Below are 13,958 nucleotides of genomic sequence, written 5' to 3'. Positions count from 1 at the left end.
TAGGATTGGTGACCTCCCTGGGAAGACCTCGTGTCGCGACCGTTTACGTAAATTATGGAAAAACATTTTTGAAATAATGTTTTAATGAGTTAACCTTCTCCGGAGTAATCTGCGTCATACCCTTCCGCACAGAACCGGCTAACGACAACAAAAATCGATAAAAGTTCCCAGAAAATAGAAAAAAATAAGAAGAAGGAAATAACGAATGTAAAGCTATTATTATGCCTGGGATACGATAAAATGGAACCGGAATCGAATTTCGAACTTCCTAAGCGGATTTCTCGAGGAAACGAAAGCTTAACAGAAGCGGTAAATCGCAAATTAGAGGGTCTTAGAGAAGAAATTCGGCAAAAATCTCGTCAGCTCATTGCGTAGTAATGAGTCTCGTCCGTGTGCCCGTTTACAATCAAATTACCCTACAATTTTGTCCAAATCAAGCAGTTCCCGAGCTACTTTCATTTCACATGTCTTATCTTGTCCCGATCGAGATTCAGATGATTTGAGCCGAAAATCGTCTGTCAACAAGTAATCAAAAATAGAAAAGCACGAAAAAGGGTGCAACACGAGGACTTCCCAGGGGGTCACCCATCCTAGTACTGCTCTCGCCCAAGCATTCTTAACTTCGGAGTTCTGATGGGATCCGGTGCATTAGTGCTAGTAAGATCGCACCCGACATTGAGTGGGATGTTAATTCTTATATCCCTCGAGTACGTGTGGAGCGGGCGGCGATGGACAACACGCGGCACTGCTCTCGCATAATCAGAACCATGAAGTTAAGCGTTCTGGCGCGATGGCAGAGCTAGGATGGGTGACCTCCCTGGGAAGATCTCGTGTCGTGACCGTTTACGGAAATTATGGATAAAACAGTCGAAATAATTGTTTTTAATGAGTTAACCGTCTCCGGATTAATCTGCGTCATACCCTTCCGCACAGAACCGGCTAACGACAACAAAAATCGATAAATGTTCCTAGAAAATAGAAAAAAAATAAGAAGAAGGAAATAACGAATGTAAAGCTATTATTATGCCTGGGATACGATAAAATGGAACCGGAATCGAATTTCAAACTTCCTAAGCGGATTTCTCGAGGAAACGAAAGCTTAACAAAAGCGGTAAATCGCAAATTAGAGGGTCTTAGAGAAGAAATTCGGCAAAAATCTCGTTAGCTCATTGCGTAGTAATGAGTCTCGTCCGTGTGCCCGTTTACAATCAAATTACCCTACAATTTTGTCCAAATCAAGCAGTTCCCGAGCTACTTTCATTTCACATGTCTTATCTTGTCCCGATCGAGATTCAGATGATTTGAGACGAAAATCGTCTGTCAACAAGTAATCAAAAATAGAAAAACACGAAAAGGGTGCAACACAAGGACTTCCCAGGGGGTCACCCATCCTAGTACTGCTCTCGCCCAAGCATTCTTAACTTCGGAGTTCTGATGGGATCCGGTGCATTAGTTCTAGTAAGATCGCACCCGACATTGAGTGGGATGTTAATTCTTATATCCCTCGAGTACGTGTGGAGCGGGCGGCGATGGAAAACACGCGGAACTGCTCTCGCCCAATCATAACCATGAAGTTAAGCGTTCTGGAGCGATGGCAGAGCTAGGATGGGTGACCTCCCTGGGAAGACCTCGTGTCGTGACCGTTTACAGAAATTATGGATAAAACAGTCGAAATAATTGTTTTTAATGAGTTAACCGTCTCCGGATTAATCTGCGTCATACCCTTCCGCACTGAACCGGCTCAGGACAACAAAAATCGATAATTGTTCCCAGAAAATAGAAAAAAAATAAGAAGAAGGAAATAACGAATGTAAAGCTATTATTATGCCTGGGATACGATAAAATGGAACCGGAATCGAATTTCAAACTTGCTAAGCGGAATTCTCGAGGAAACGAAAGCTTAAGAGAAGCGGTAAATCGCAAATTAAAGGGTCTTAGAGAAGGTATTCGGCTAAAATCTCGTCAGCTCATTGCGTAGTAATGAGTCTCGTCCGTTTGCCCGTTTAAAATCAAATTAGCCTACAATTTTGTCCAAATCCGGCAGTGCCCGAGCTACTTTCATTTCACATGTCTTATCTGGTCTCGATCGAGATTCAGATGATTTGAGCCGAAAATCGTCTGTCAACAAGTAATCAAAAATAGAAAAACACGAAAAGGGGTGCAACACGAGGACTTCCTAGGGGGTCATCCATTCTAGTACTGCTCTCGCCCAAGCACGCTTAACTTCGGAGTTCTGATGGGATCTGGTGCATTAGTGCTGGTATGATCGCACCCGACATTGAGTGGGATGTTTATTCTTATATCCCTCGAGTACGTGTGGAGCGGCCGGCGATGGACAACACGCGGCACTGCTCTTGCCCAATCATAACCATGAAGTTAAGCGTTCTGGCGCGATGGCAGAGGTAGGATGGGTGACCTCCCTGGGAAGATCTCGTGTCGCGATCGTTTACGTAAATTATGGATAAAACAGTCGAAATAATTGTTTTTAATGAGTTAACCGTCTCTGGAGTATTCTACGTCATACCCTTCCGCACAGAACATGCTCACGACAACAAAAATGTATAAATGTTCACAGAAAATAGAAAAAAAATAAGAAGAATAAAATAACGATAGTAAAGCTATTATTATGCCTGGGATACGATAAAATGGAACCGGAATCGAATTTGAAACTTCCTAAGCGGATTTCTCGAGGAAACGAAAGCTTAACAAAAGCGGTAAATCGCAAATTAGAGGGTCTTAGAGAAGAAATTCGGCAAAAATCTCGTCAGCTCATTGCGTAGTAATGAGTCTCGTCCGTGTGCCCATTTACAATCAAATTAGCCTACAATTTTGTCCAAATCCGGGCAGTGCCCGAGCTACTTTCATTTCAAATGTCTTATATGGTCCCAATCGAGATTCAGATGATTTGAGCCGAAAATCGTCTGTCAACAAGTAATCAAAAATAGAAAAACACGAAAAGGGGAAGGGTGCAACCATGGAATTCCAAGGGGGTCACCCATCCTAGTACTGCTCTCGCCCAAGCACGCCTAACTTCGGAGTTCTGATGGGATCCTGTGCATTAATGCTGGTATGATCGCACCCGACATTGAGTGGGATGTTTATTCTTATATCCCTCGAGTACGTGTGGAGCGGGCGGCGATGGACAAAACGCGGCACTGCTCTCGCCCAATCATAACCATGAAGTTAAGCGTTCTGGCGCGATGGCAGAGCTAGGATGGGTGACCTCCCTGGGAAGATCTCGTGTCGCGACCGTTTACGTAAATTATGGATAAAACAGTAGAAATAATTGTTTTTAATAAGTTAACCGTCTCCAGAGTAATCTGCGTCATACCCTTCCGCACAGAACAGGCTCACGACAACAAAAATCGATAAATGTTCCCAGAAAATAGAAAAAAAAATAAGAAGAAGGAAATAACGAATGTAAAACTATTATTATGCCTTAGGATACGATAAAATAGAACCGGCATCGAATTTCGAACTTCCTAAGCGGATTTCTCAAAGAAACGAAAGCTTAACAGAAGCGGTAAATCGTAAATTAGAGGGTCTTAGAGAAGGAATTCGGCTAAAATCTCGTCAGCTCATTGCGTAGTAATAAGTCTCGTCTGTTTGCCCATTTACAATCAAATTAGCCTACAATTTTGTCCAAATCATGCAGTGCCCGAGCTACTTTCATTTCACATGTTTTATCTGGTCCCAATCGAGATTCAGATGATTTGAGCCGAAAATCGTCTGTCAACAAGTAATCAAAATAGAAAAACACGAAAGGGGTACAACACGAAGACTTCCCAGGGGGTCACCCATTCTAGTATTGCTCTCGCCTATGCACGCTTAATTTCGGAGTTTTTATGGGATCCAGTGCATTAATGCTAGTATGATCACACCCAACATTGAGTGGGATGTTTATTCTTATATACCTTGAGTACGTGTGGAGCGGGCGGCGATGGACAACACGCGGCACTGCTCTCGCCCAATCATAACCATGAAGTGAAGCGTTCTGGCGCGATTGTAGAGCTAGGATGGGTGACCTCCCTGTGAAGTCCTCGTGTCGCGACCGTTTAGGTAAATTATGGATAAAAAATTCGAAATAATTGTTTTTAATGAATTAACCGTCTCCGAAGTAATCTGGTTCATACCTTTCCGCATAGAACCGGCTCACGACAACAAAAATCTCTAAATGTTCCCAGAAAATAGGAAAAAAGTAAGAAGAAGAAAATAGCGAATGTAAAGTTTTTATTATGCCTGAAATACGATAAAGTGGAACCGAAATCGAATTTCGAACTTCCTAAGCGGATTTCTCGAGGAAACGGAAGCTTAACAGAAGCGGAAAATATCAAATTAGAGGGTCTTAGAGAAGGAATTCGGCTAAAATCTCGCCAGCTCATTGCGGAGTAATGAGCCTCGTTCGTTTGCCCGTTTACAATCAAATTAGGCTACAATTTTGTCGAAATCCGGCAGTGCCCAAGCTACGTTGATTTCACATGTCTTATATGGTCACGATTGAGATTCAGATGATTTGAGCCGAAAATAGTCTGTCAACAAGTAATCAAAAATAGAAAAAAACGAAAAGGGGTGCAACACGAGGACTTCCCAGGGGGTCACCCATCCTAGTACTGCTCTCGCCCAAGCACGCTTAACTTCGGAATTCTGATGGGATCCGGTGAATTAGTGCTGGTATGATCGCACCGGACATTGAGTGGATGTTTATTCTTATATCCCAAGAGTACGTGTGGAGAAGGCGACGATGGACACCACGCGGCACTGCTCTCGCCCAATCAGAACCATGAAGTTAAGCGTTCTGGCGCAATGGCAGAGCTAGGATGGGTGACCTCCATGGGAAGTCCTCGTGTCGTGATCGTTTACGTAAAATATGGATGAAACAGTCGAAATAATTATTTTTAATGAGTTAACCATCTCCGGAGTAATCTGCGTCATACCCTTCCGCACAGAACCGGCTCACGACAACAAAAATCGCTAAATGTTCCCAGAAAATAGGAAAAAAATAGGAGGAAGAAAATAACGAATGTAAAGCTATTATTATGCCTGGGATAAGATAAAATGGAACTGGAATCGAATTTCGGACTTCCTAAGTGGATTTCTCGAGGAAACGGAAGCTTAACAGAAGCGGAAAATCGCAAATTAGAGGGTCTTAGAGAATGAATTCGGCTAAAATCTCGCTAGCTCATTGCGGAGTAAGGAGTCTCGTTCGTTTGCCCGTTTACAATCAAATTAGGCTACAATTTTGTCCAAATCCGGCAGTGCCCGAGCTACGTTGATTTCACATGTCTTATCAGGTCCCAATCGAGATTCAGATGATTTGAGCCGAAAATCGTCTGTCAACAAGTAATCAAAAATAGAAAAACACGAAAAGGGGTGCAACACGAGGACTTCCCAGGGGGTCACCCATCCTAGTACTGCTCTCGCCCAAGCACGCTTAACTTCGGATTTCTGATGGGATCCGGTGAATTAGTGCTGGTATGCTCGCACTGGACATTGAGTGGATGTTTATTCTTATCTCCCAAGAGTACGTGTGGAGAAGGCGACGATGGACAACACACGGCACTGCTCTCGCCCAATCAGAACCATGAAGTTAAGTGTTCTGGCGCGATGGCAGAGCTAGGATGGGTAACCTCCCTGGGAAGTACTCGTGTCGCGATCGTTTACGTAAATTATGGATAAAACAGTCGAAATAATATTTTTTAATGAGTTAACCGTCTCCGGAGTAATCTACGTAATACCCTTCCGCACAGAACCGGCTCACGACAACGAAAATCGCTAAATGTTCCCAGAAAATACGAAAAAAATAAGAAGAAGAAAATAGCGAATTTAAAGCTTTTATTATGCCTGGGATACGATAAAGTGGATCCGAAATTGAATTTCGAACTTTCTAAGTGGATTTCTCGAGGAAACGGAAGCTTAACAGAGGCGGAAAATCGCAAATTAGAGGGTCTTAGAGAAGGAATTTGGCTAAAATATCGCAAACTCATTGCGGAGTAATGAGTTCCGCAATGAGTTTCGTTCGTTTACCCGTTTACAATCTAATTAGGCTACAATTTTTTCCAAATCCGGCAGTGCCCGAGCTACGTTGATTTCACATGTCTTATTTGGTCACGATCGAGATTAAGATGATTTGAGCCAAAAATCGTCTATCAACAAGTATTCAAAAATAGAAAAACACGAAAAGGGGTGCAACACGAAGACTTCCCAGGGGGTCACACATCCTAGTACTGCTCTCGCCCAAGCACGCTTAACTTCGGAGTTCTGATGGGATCCAGTGCATTAGTGCTGGTATGATCGCACCCGATATTGAGTGGGATGTTTATTCTTATATACTTCGAGTATGTGTGGAGCGGGCGGCGATGGACAACACGCGGCACTGCTCTCGTCCAATCAGAACCATGAAGTTAAGTGTTCTGGCGCGAAGGAAGAGCTAGGATGGGTGACCTCCCTGGAAAGTCCTCGTGTCGCGACCGTTTACGTAAATTATGGATAAAACATTCGAAATAATTGTTTTTAATAAGTTAACCGTCTCCGGAGTAATCTACGTAATACCCTTCTGCACAGAACCGGATCACAATCACAAAAATCGCTAAGTATTCCAAGAAAATAGAAAAAAAATAAGAAGAAAAAAATAGCGAATGTAAAGCTATTATTATGCCTGTGATAAGATAAAATGGAACCGGAATCGAATTTCAGACTTCCTAAGCGGATTTCTCGAGGAAACGGAAGCTTAACAAAAGCGGAAAATCGCAAATTAGAGGGTTTTAGAGAAGAAATTCGGCTAAAATCTCACCAGCTCATTGCGGAGTAATGAGACTCGTTCGTTTACCCGTTTACAATCAAATTAGTCTTCAATTTTGTCCAAATCCGGCAGTGCCCGAGCTACGTTGATTTCACATGTCTTATCTGTTCCCGATCGAGATTCAGATGATTTGAGCCGAAAATCGTCCGTCAACAAGTAATCAAAAATAGAAAAACACGAAAAGGGGTGCAACACGAGGACTTCCCAGGGGGTCACCAATCCTAGTACTGTTCTCGCCCAAGCACGCTTAACTTCGGAGTTATGATGGGATCCGGTGCATTAGTGCTGGTAGGATCGCACCCGACATTGAGTCGGATGTTTATTCTTATATCCTTCGAGTATGTGTGGAGCGGGCGGCGATGGACAACACGCGGCACTGCTCTCGTCCAATCCGAACCATGAAGTTAAGCGCCCTGGCGCGATGGCAGAGCTAGGATGGGTGACCTCCCTTGGAAGTCCTCGTGTCGCGACCGTTTACGTAAATTATGGATAAAACTGTCGACATAATTGTTTTTAATGAGTTAACTGTCTCCGGAGTAATCTGGGTCATACCCTTCCGCACAGAACCGGCTCACGACAACAAAAATCGCTAAATATTCCCAGAAAATAGAAAAAAAATAAAAAGAAAAAAATGGCGAATGTAAAGCTATTATTACGCCTGGGATAAGATAAAATGGAACCGGAATCGAATTTCGGACTTCCTAAGCGGATTTCTCGAGGAAACGGAAGCTTAATAGAAGCGGAAAATCGCAAATTCGAGGGTTTTAGAGAAGAAATTCGGCTAAAAGCTCGCCAGCTATTATTATGCCTGGGATAAGATAAAATGGAACCGGAAACGAATTTCGGACTTCCTAAACGGATTTCTCGAGGTAACGGAAGCTTAACAAAAGCGGAAAATCGTAAATTTGAGGGTCTTAGAGAAGAAGATCGGCTAAAATCTCCCCAGCACATTGCGGAGTAATGAGTCTCGTTCGTTTACCCATTTACAATCAAATTAGGCTACAATTTTGTCCAAATCCGGCAGTGCCCGAGCTACGTCGATTTCACATGTCTTATCTGATCCCGATCGATATTCAGATGATTTGAACCAAAAATCGTCTGTCAACAAGTAATCAAAAATAGAAAAACACGAAAAGGGGCGCAACACGAGGACTTCTCAGGGGGTCACTCATCCTAGAACTGCTCTCGCCGAAGCATGCTTAACTTCGGAGTTCTGATGGGATCTGGTGCATTAGTGCTGGTATGATCGCAACCGACATTGAGTGGATGTTTATTCTTATATCCCTCGAGTACGTGTGGAGCGGGCGGCGATGGACAACACGCGGCACTGCTCTCGCCCAATAAGAACCATGAAGTTAAGCTTTCTGGCGCGATGGCAGAATTAGGATGGGTGAAATCCACGGGAAGTCCTCGCGTCGCGACCGTTTACGTAAATTATGGCTAAAATAGTCGAAATAATTGTTTTTAATGAGTTAACCGTCTCGGGAGTAATCTGCATCATACCCTTATGCACAGAACCGGCTCACGACAACAAAAATCGCTAAATGTTCCATGAAAATAGAAAAAAAAAATAAGAATAAAAAAATAGGGAATGTAAAGCTATTATTATGTCTGGGATACGATAAAATAAAACCGGAAGCGAATTTCGGACTTCCTAAGCGGATTTCTCGAGAAAACGGAAGCTTAACAGAATCGGAAAATCGCAAATTAGAGGGTTTTAGAGAAGGAATTCGGCAAAAATCTCGGCAGCTCATTGCGAAGAATGAGTCTCGTTCGTTTGCCCGTTTACAATCAAATTAGGCTACAAATTTGTCCAAATACGGCAGTGCCCGAGCTACGTTGATTTCACGTCTTATCTGGTCCCAGTCGAGATTCAGAGGATTTGAGCCGAAAATCGTCTGTCAACAAGTAATCCAAAATAGAAAAACACGAAAAGGGGTACAACACGAGGACTTCCTAGGGGGTCACCCATCCTAGTACTGCTCTCTCCCAAGCACGCTTAACTTCGGAGTTCTGGTGGAATCCGGTGCATTATTGCTGGTATGATCGCACCCGACATTTAGTGCGATGTTTATTCTTATATCCTAGAGTACGTGTGGAGCGGGCGGCGATAGACAACACGCGGCACTGCTCTCGCCCAATCAGAACCATGAAGTTATGCGTTTTGGCGCGATGGTGGAGCTAGGATGGGTGACCTCCCTAGGAAGTCCTCGTGTCGCGACCGTTTACGTAAATTATGGATAAAACAGTCGAAATAATTGTTTTTAATGAGTTAACCGTCTCCTGAGTATTCTACGTAATACGCTTCCGCACAGAACCGGCTCACAACAACAAAAATCGCTAAATGTTCCTAGTAAATAGAAAAAAAATAAGAAGAAGAAAATAGCGAATGTAAAGCTATTATTATGCCTGGGATACGATAAAATGGAACCGGAATCGAATTTTCGGACTTCCTAAGCGGATTTCTCGAGGAAACGAAAGCTTAACAGAAGCGGAAAATTGCAAATTAGAGGGTCTTAGAGAAGGAATTCGGCTAAAATCTCTCCAGCTCATTGCGGATTAATGAGTTTTGTTCATTTGCCCGTTTACAATCAAATTAGGCTACAATTTTGTTCAAATCCGGCAGCGCCCGAGCTACGTTGATTTCACGTCCTATCTGGTACCGATCGAGATTCAGATGATTTGAGCCGAAAATCATATGTCAATAAGTAATCAAAAATAAAAAAACACGAAAAAGGATGCAACACGAGGACTTCCCAGGGGGTTAACCGGTGCATTAGTGCTAGTATGATCGCAACCGACATTGAGTTGGTAGTTTATTCTTATATCCCTCGAGTACGTGTGGAGCGGGCGGCGATGGACAACACGCGGCACTGCTTTCGTCAAATCACAACCATGAAGTTAAGCGTTCTGGCGCGATGGCAGAGCTAAGATGGGTGACCTCTCTGGGAAGTCCTCGTGTCGCGACCGTTTACGTTTATTATGGCTAAAACAGTCGAAATAATTGTTTTTAATGAGTTAACCGTCTCTGTAGTAATCTGCGTCATACCCTTCTGCACAGCACCGGCTCACGAGAACAAAAATCGCTAAATGTTCCCAGAAAATAGAAAAAAATAAGAAGAAGAAAGCGAATGTAAAGCTATTATTATGCCTGAGATACGATAAAATGGAACCGGAATAGATATTCGGACTTCCTAAGCAGATTTCTCAAGGAAACGGAAGCTTAACAGAAGCGGAAAATCGCAAATTAGAGGGTCTTAGAGAAGAAATTCGGCTAAGACCGTTTACAATCAAATTAGGCTACGATTTTGTCTTGTCCAAATCCAACAGTGCCCGAGTTACGTTGATTGCACGTCTTATTTGGTCTCGATCAAGATTCAGAAGATTTGAGCAGAAAATCGTCTTTCAACAAGTAATCAAAAATAGAAAAACACGGAAAATGGTGCAACACGAGGACTTCCCAGGGGGTCACCCATCCTAGTACTGCCTCTCGCTCAAGCACGCTTAACTTCGGAGTTCTGATGGGATCCGGTGCTTTAGTGCTTGTATGATCGCACCAGACATTGAGTGGGATGTTTATTCTTATATCCCTCGAGTACGTGTGGAGCGGGCGGGGATGGACAACACGCTGCACTGCTCTCGCCCAATCAGAACCATGAAGTTAAGCGTTGTGGCGCGATGGCAGAGCTAGGATGGGTGACGTCCCTGGGAAGTCCTCGTGCCGTGACCTTTTAAGTAAATTATGGCTAAAACAGTCGAAATAATTGTTTTTAATGAGTTAACCGTCTCCGGTGTAATGTGCGTCATACCCTTCCGCATAGCACGGACTCACGACAACAAAAATCGCTAAATGTTCCCAGAAAATAGAAAAAAATAAGAAGAAGTAAATAGGGAATGTAAAGCTATTATTATGCCTGAGATACGATAAAATGGAACTGGAATTGAATTTCAGACTTCCTAAGTGGATTTCTCGAGGAAACGGAAGCTTAACAGAAGCGAAAAATCGCAAATTAGAGGGTCTTAGAGAAGGAATTCGGCTAAAATCTCGCCAGCTCATTGCGGAGTAATGAGTCTCGTTCGTTTGCCCGTTTACAATAAAATTAGCCTACAATTTTGTCCAAATCCGGCAGTGCTTGAGCTGCGTTGATTTCACATGTCTTCTCTAGTCCTTATCGAGAGTCAGATGATTTGTGCCGAAAATCGTCTGTCAACAAGTAATCAAAAATTGAAAAACACGAAAAGGGATGCAACACGAGTACTTCCCAGGGGGTCATCCATCAAAGTACTGCTCTCGCCCATGCACGCTTAACTTCGGAGTTCTTATGGGATCCGGTGTATAAGTGCTGGTATGATCGCACCCGAAATTGAGTGGGATGTTTATTCTTATATCCCTCGAGTACGTGTGGAGCGGGCGGCGATAGACAACACGCGGCACTTTTCTCGCCCAATCAGAACAATGAAGTTAAGCGTTCTGGCGCGATGGCAGAGCTAGGATGGGTGACCTCCCTGGAAAGTCCTCGTGTCGCGACAGTTTACGTAAATAATGGCTAAAACAGTTGAAATAATTGTTTTTAATGAGTTAACCGTTTCCGGAGTAATCTGCGTCATACTCTTCCGCACAGAAACGGCTCACGACAACAAAAATCGCTAAATGTTCCCAGAAAATAGAAAAAAATAAGAATAAGAAAATAGCGAATGTAAAGCTATTATTATGTCTGGGATACGATAAAATGAAATCGGAATCGAATTTCGGCCTTACTAAGCGGATTTTTCGAGGAAACGGAAGCTTAACAGAAACGAAAAATCGCAAATTAGAGGGTCTTAGAGACGGAATTCGGCTAAAATCTCGCCAGCTCATTGCGGATTAATGTGTCTCGTTCGTTTGCCCGTTTGCAATCAAATTAGCCTACAATTTTGTCCAAATTCGGCAGTGCCCTAGCTACGTTGATTTCACATGTCTTCTCTGGTCCCGATCGAGATTCAGATGATTTGAGCCGAAAATTGTCTTTCTACAAGTAATAAAAAATATAAAAACATGAAAAGGGATGCAACACGAGGACTTCCCAGGGGGTTCACCCATCCTATTACTGCTCTCTCCCAAGCACGCTTAACTTCGGTGTTCTGATGGGTTCCGGTGCGTTAGTGCAGGTATGATCGCACCCGACATTGAGTTTGATGTTTATTCTTATATCCCTCGAGTACTTGTGGAGCGGGCGGCAATGGACAACACGCGGCAATGCTCTCGCCCAATCAGAACCATGAAGTTAAGCGTTCTGGCGCGGTGGCAGAGCTAGGATGGGTGACCTCCCTGGAAAGTCCTCGTGTCGCGACCGTTTACGTAAATTATGGTTAAAACAGTCGAAATAATTGTTTTTAATGAGTTAACCGTCTCCGGAGTAATCTGCGTCATACCCTTTCGCACAGCACCGGCTCATGACAACAAAAATCGCTAAATGTTCCCAGAAAATAGAAAAAAATAAGAAGAAGAAAATAGCTAATGTAAAGCTATTATTATGCCTGGGATAAGATAAAATGGAACCGGAATAGAATTTTGGACTTTCTAAGCGGATTTCTCGAGGAAACGGAAGCTTAATAGAAGCGGAAAATCGCAAATTAGAGGGTCTTAGAGAAGGAATTTGGCTAAAATATCTCCAGCTCATTGCGGATTAATGAGTCTCGTTCGTTTGCCCGTTTACAATCAAATTAGCCTACAATTTTGTCCAAATCCTGCAGTTCATGAGCTACGTTGATTTCACGTCTTATCTGGTCTCGATCGAGATTCAGATGATTTGAGCCGAAAATCGTCTGTCAACAAGTAATCAAAAATATAAAAACACGAAAAGGGATGCAACACGACAACTTCCCAAGGGGTCACACATCCTAGTACTGCTCTCGCCCTAGCACGCTTAACTTCGGAGTTCTGATGGGATCCAGTGCATTAGTGCTGGTATGATCGCACCCGACATTGAGTGGGATGTTTATTCTTATATCCCTCGAGTACGTGTGGAGCGGGGGGCGATGGACAACAGTTGGCACTGCTCTCGCCCAATCAGAACCATGAAGTTAATCGTTATGGCGCGATGGCAGAGCTAGGATGGGTGACCTCCCTGGGAAGACTTCGTGTCGCGACCGTTTACGTAAATTATGGATAAAACAGTCGAAATAATTGTTTTTAATGAGTTGACCGTCTCCAGAGTAATCTGCGTCATACCCTTCCGCACAGAACCGGCTCACGATAACAAAAATCGCTAAATGTTCCCAGAAAATAGAAAAAAAAAAAGAAGAAGAAAATAGCGAATGTAAGGCTAGTATTATGCTTGGGATACGATAAATTGGAACCGGAATCGAATTTCGGACTTCCTAAGCGGATTTCTCGAGGAAACGGAAGCTTAACAAAAGCGGAAAATCGCAAATTAGAGGGTCTTAGAGAAGAAATTCGGCTAAAATCTTGCCAGCTCATTGCGGAGTAATGAGTCTCGTTCGTTTGCCCATTTACACTCAAATTAGCCTACAATTTTGTCCAAATCCAGCAGTGCCCGAGCTACGATGATTTTGACATGTCTTCTCTGGTCCTGATCGAGATTCAGATGATTTGAGCCGAAAGTCTTCTGTCAACAAGTAATCAAAAATAGAAAAACACGAAAAATGGTACAACACGAGAACTTCCCAGGCAGTCACCCATCCTAGTACTGCTCTTGCCCAAGCACGATTAACTTCGGAGTTTTGATGGGATACGGTGCATTAGTGCTGGTATGATCGCAACCAACATTGAGTAGGATGTTTATTCTTATATCCTTCGAGTACGTGTGGAGCAAGCGGCGATGGACAACACGCGGCACTGCACTCGTCCAATCCTAACCATGAAGTTAAGCATTTGGGCGCGATTGCCGAGCTAGGATGGTTGACCTTCCTTGGAAGTTCTCGTGTCGCGACCGTTTATGTAAATATGGATAAAACAGTTGAAATAATTGTTTTTAATGAGTTAACCGTCTCCGGAGTAATCTGCGTCATACCCTTCCGCACAGAACCGGCTCATGACAACAAAAATCGCTAAATGTTTCCAGAAAATTGAAAAAAAAATAAGAATAAAAAAATAGCGAATGTAAAGCTATTATTATGACTGGGATACGATAAAATGAAACCGGAATCGAATTTCGTA

General features: G+C 43.2%; 12 non-coding genes and 4 pseudogenes across 12 annotated transcripts; all 16 read right to left on the bottom strand.

Annotated features, from left to right (window-relative positions):
* Window positions 1-552: 552 nt before the first annotated feature.
* On the bottom strand, window positions 553-671 carry LOC142513868 (5S ribosomal RNA). Its single transcript, XR_012809792.1, has one exon. It is a non-coding gene; the product is annotated as a 5S ribosomal RNA (ribosomal RNA).
* A 682-nt stretch (window positions 672-1,353) lies between these two features.
* On the bottom strand, window positions 1,354-1,472 carry LOC142516258 (5S ribosomal RNA). The gene has a single exon (XR_012812061.1). It is a non-coding gene; the product is annotated as a 5S ribosomal RNA (ribosomal RNA).
* Window positions 1,473-2,155: 683 nt separating this feature from the next.
* On the bottom strand, window positions 2,156-2,274 carry LOC142514220 (5S ribosomal RNA). Its single transcript, XR_012810125.1, has one exon. It is a non-coding gene; the product is annotated as a 5S ribosomal RNA (ribosomal RNA).
* A 689-nt stretch (window positions 2,275-2,963) lies between these two features.
* LOC142509728 (5S ribosomal RNA) lies at window positions 2,964-3,081 on the bottom strand. Its single transcript, XR_012807886.1, has one exon. It is a non-coding gene; the product is annotated as a 5S ribosomal RNA (ribosomal RNA).
* A 683-nt stretch (window positions 3,082-3,764) lies between these two features.
* On the bottom strand, window positions 3,765-3,883 carry LOC142511618 (5S ribosomal RNA; annotated as a pseudogene).
* A 683-nt stretch (window positions 3,884-4,566) lies between these two features.
* On the bottom strand, window positions 4,567-4,685 carry LOC142514109 (5S ribosomal RNA). Its single transcript, XR_012810019.1, has one exon. It is a non-coding gene; the product is annotated as a 5S ribosomal RNA (ribosomal RNA).
* A 682-nt stretch (window positions 4,686-5,367) lies between these two features.
* LOC142517175 (5S ribosomal RNA) lies at window positions 5,368-5,486 on the bottom strand. Its single transcript, XR_012812936.1, has one exon. It is a non-coding gene; the product is annotated as a 5S ribosomal RNA (ribosomal RNA).
* Window positions 5,487-6,180: 694 nt separating this feature from the next.
* LOC142514615 (5S ribosomal RNA) lies at window positions 6,181-6,299 on the bottom strand. Its single transcript, XR_012810502.1, has one exon. It is a non-coding gene; the product is annotated as a 5S ribosomal RNA (ribosomal RNA).
* A 683-nt stretch (window positions 6,300-6,982) lies between these two features.
* LOC142506627 (5S ribosomal RNA) lies at window positions 6,983-7,101 on the bottom strand. Its single transcript, XR_012804914.1, has one exon. It is a non-coding gene; the product is annotated as a 5S ribosomal RNA (ribosomal RNA).
* Window positions 7,102-7,934: 833 nt separating this feature from the next.
* LOC142510794 (5S ribosomal RNA) lies at window positions 7,935-8,053 on the bottom strand (annotated as a pseudogene).
* Window positions 8,054-8,734: 681 nt separating this feature from the next.
* On the bottom strand, window positions 8,735-8,853 carry LOC142508729 (5S ribosomal RNA). Its single transcript, XR_012806933.1, has one exon. It is a non-coding gene; the product is annotated as a 5S ribosomal RNA (ribosomal RNA).
* Window positions 8,854-10,238: 1,385 nt separating this feature from the next.
* LOC142517352 (5S ribosomal RNA) lies at window positions 10,239-10,358 on the bottom strand. The gene has a single exon (XR_012813101.1). It is a non-coding gene; the product is annotated as a 5S ribosomal RNA (ribosomal RNA).
* A 682-nt stretch (window positions 10,359-11,040) lies between these two features.
* Window positions 11,041-11,159, bottom strand: LOC142515279 (5S ribosomal RNA). Its single transcript, XR_012811133.1, has one exon. It is a non-coding gene; the product is annotated as a 5S ribosomal RNA (ribosomal RNA).
* Window positions 11,160-11,841: 682 nt separating this feature from the next.
* On the bottom strand, window positions 11,842-11,961 carry LOC142511234 (5S ribosomal RNA; annotated as a pseudogene).
* Window positions 11,962-12,641: 680 nt separating this feature from the next.
* On the bottom strand, window positions 12,642-12,760 carry LOC142516288 (5S ribosomal RNA). The gene has a single exon (XR_012812090.1). It is a non-coding gene; the product is annotated as a 5S ribosomal RNA (ribosomal RNA).
* A 684-nt stretch (window positions 12,761-13,444) lies between these two features.
* LOC142511427 (5S ribosomal RNA) lies at window positions 13,445-13,563 on the bottom strand (annotated as a pseudogene).
* Between the last annotated feature and the right edge of the window lie 395 nt (window positions 13,564-13,958).

Source organism: Primulina tabacum, chromosome 10 (genome assembly GCF_025594145.1).
Source record: "Primulina tabacum isolate GXHZ01 chromosome 10, ASM2559414v2, whole genome shotgun sequence".
In the NCBI taxonomy this organism is placed as follows: Eukaryota; Viridiplantae; Streptophyta; class Magnoliopsida; order Lamiales; family Gesneriaceae; genus Primulina; species Primulina tabacum.
This window is presented reverse-complemented; position numbering and strand designations above follow the sequence as displayed.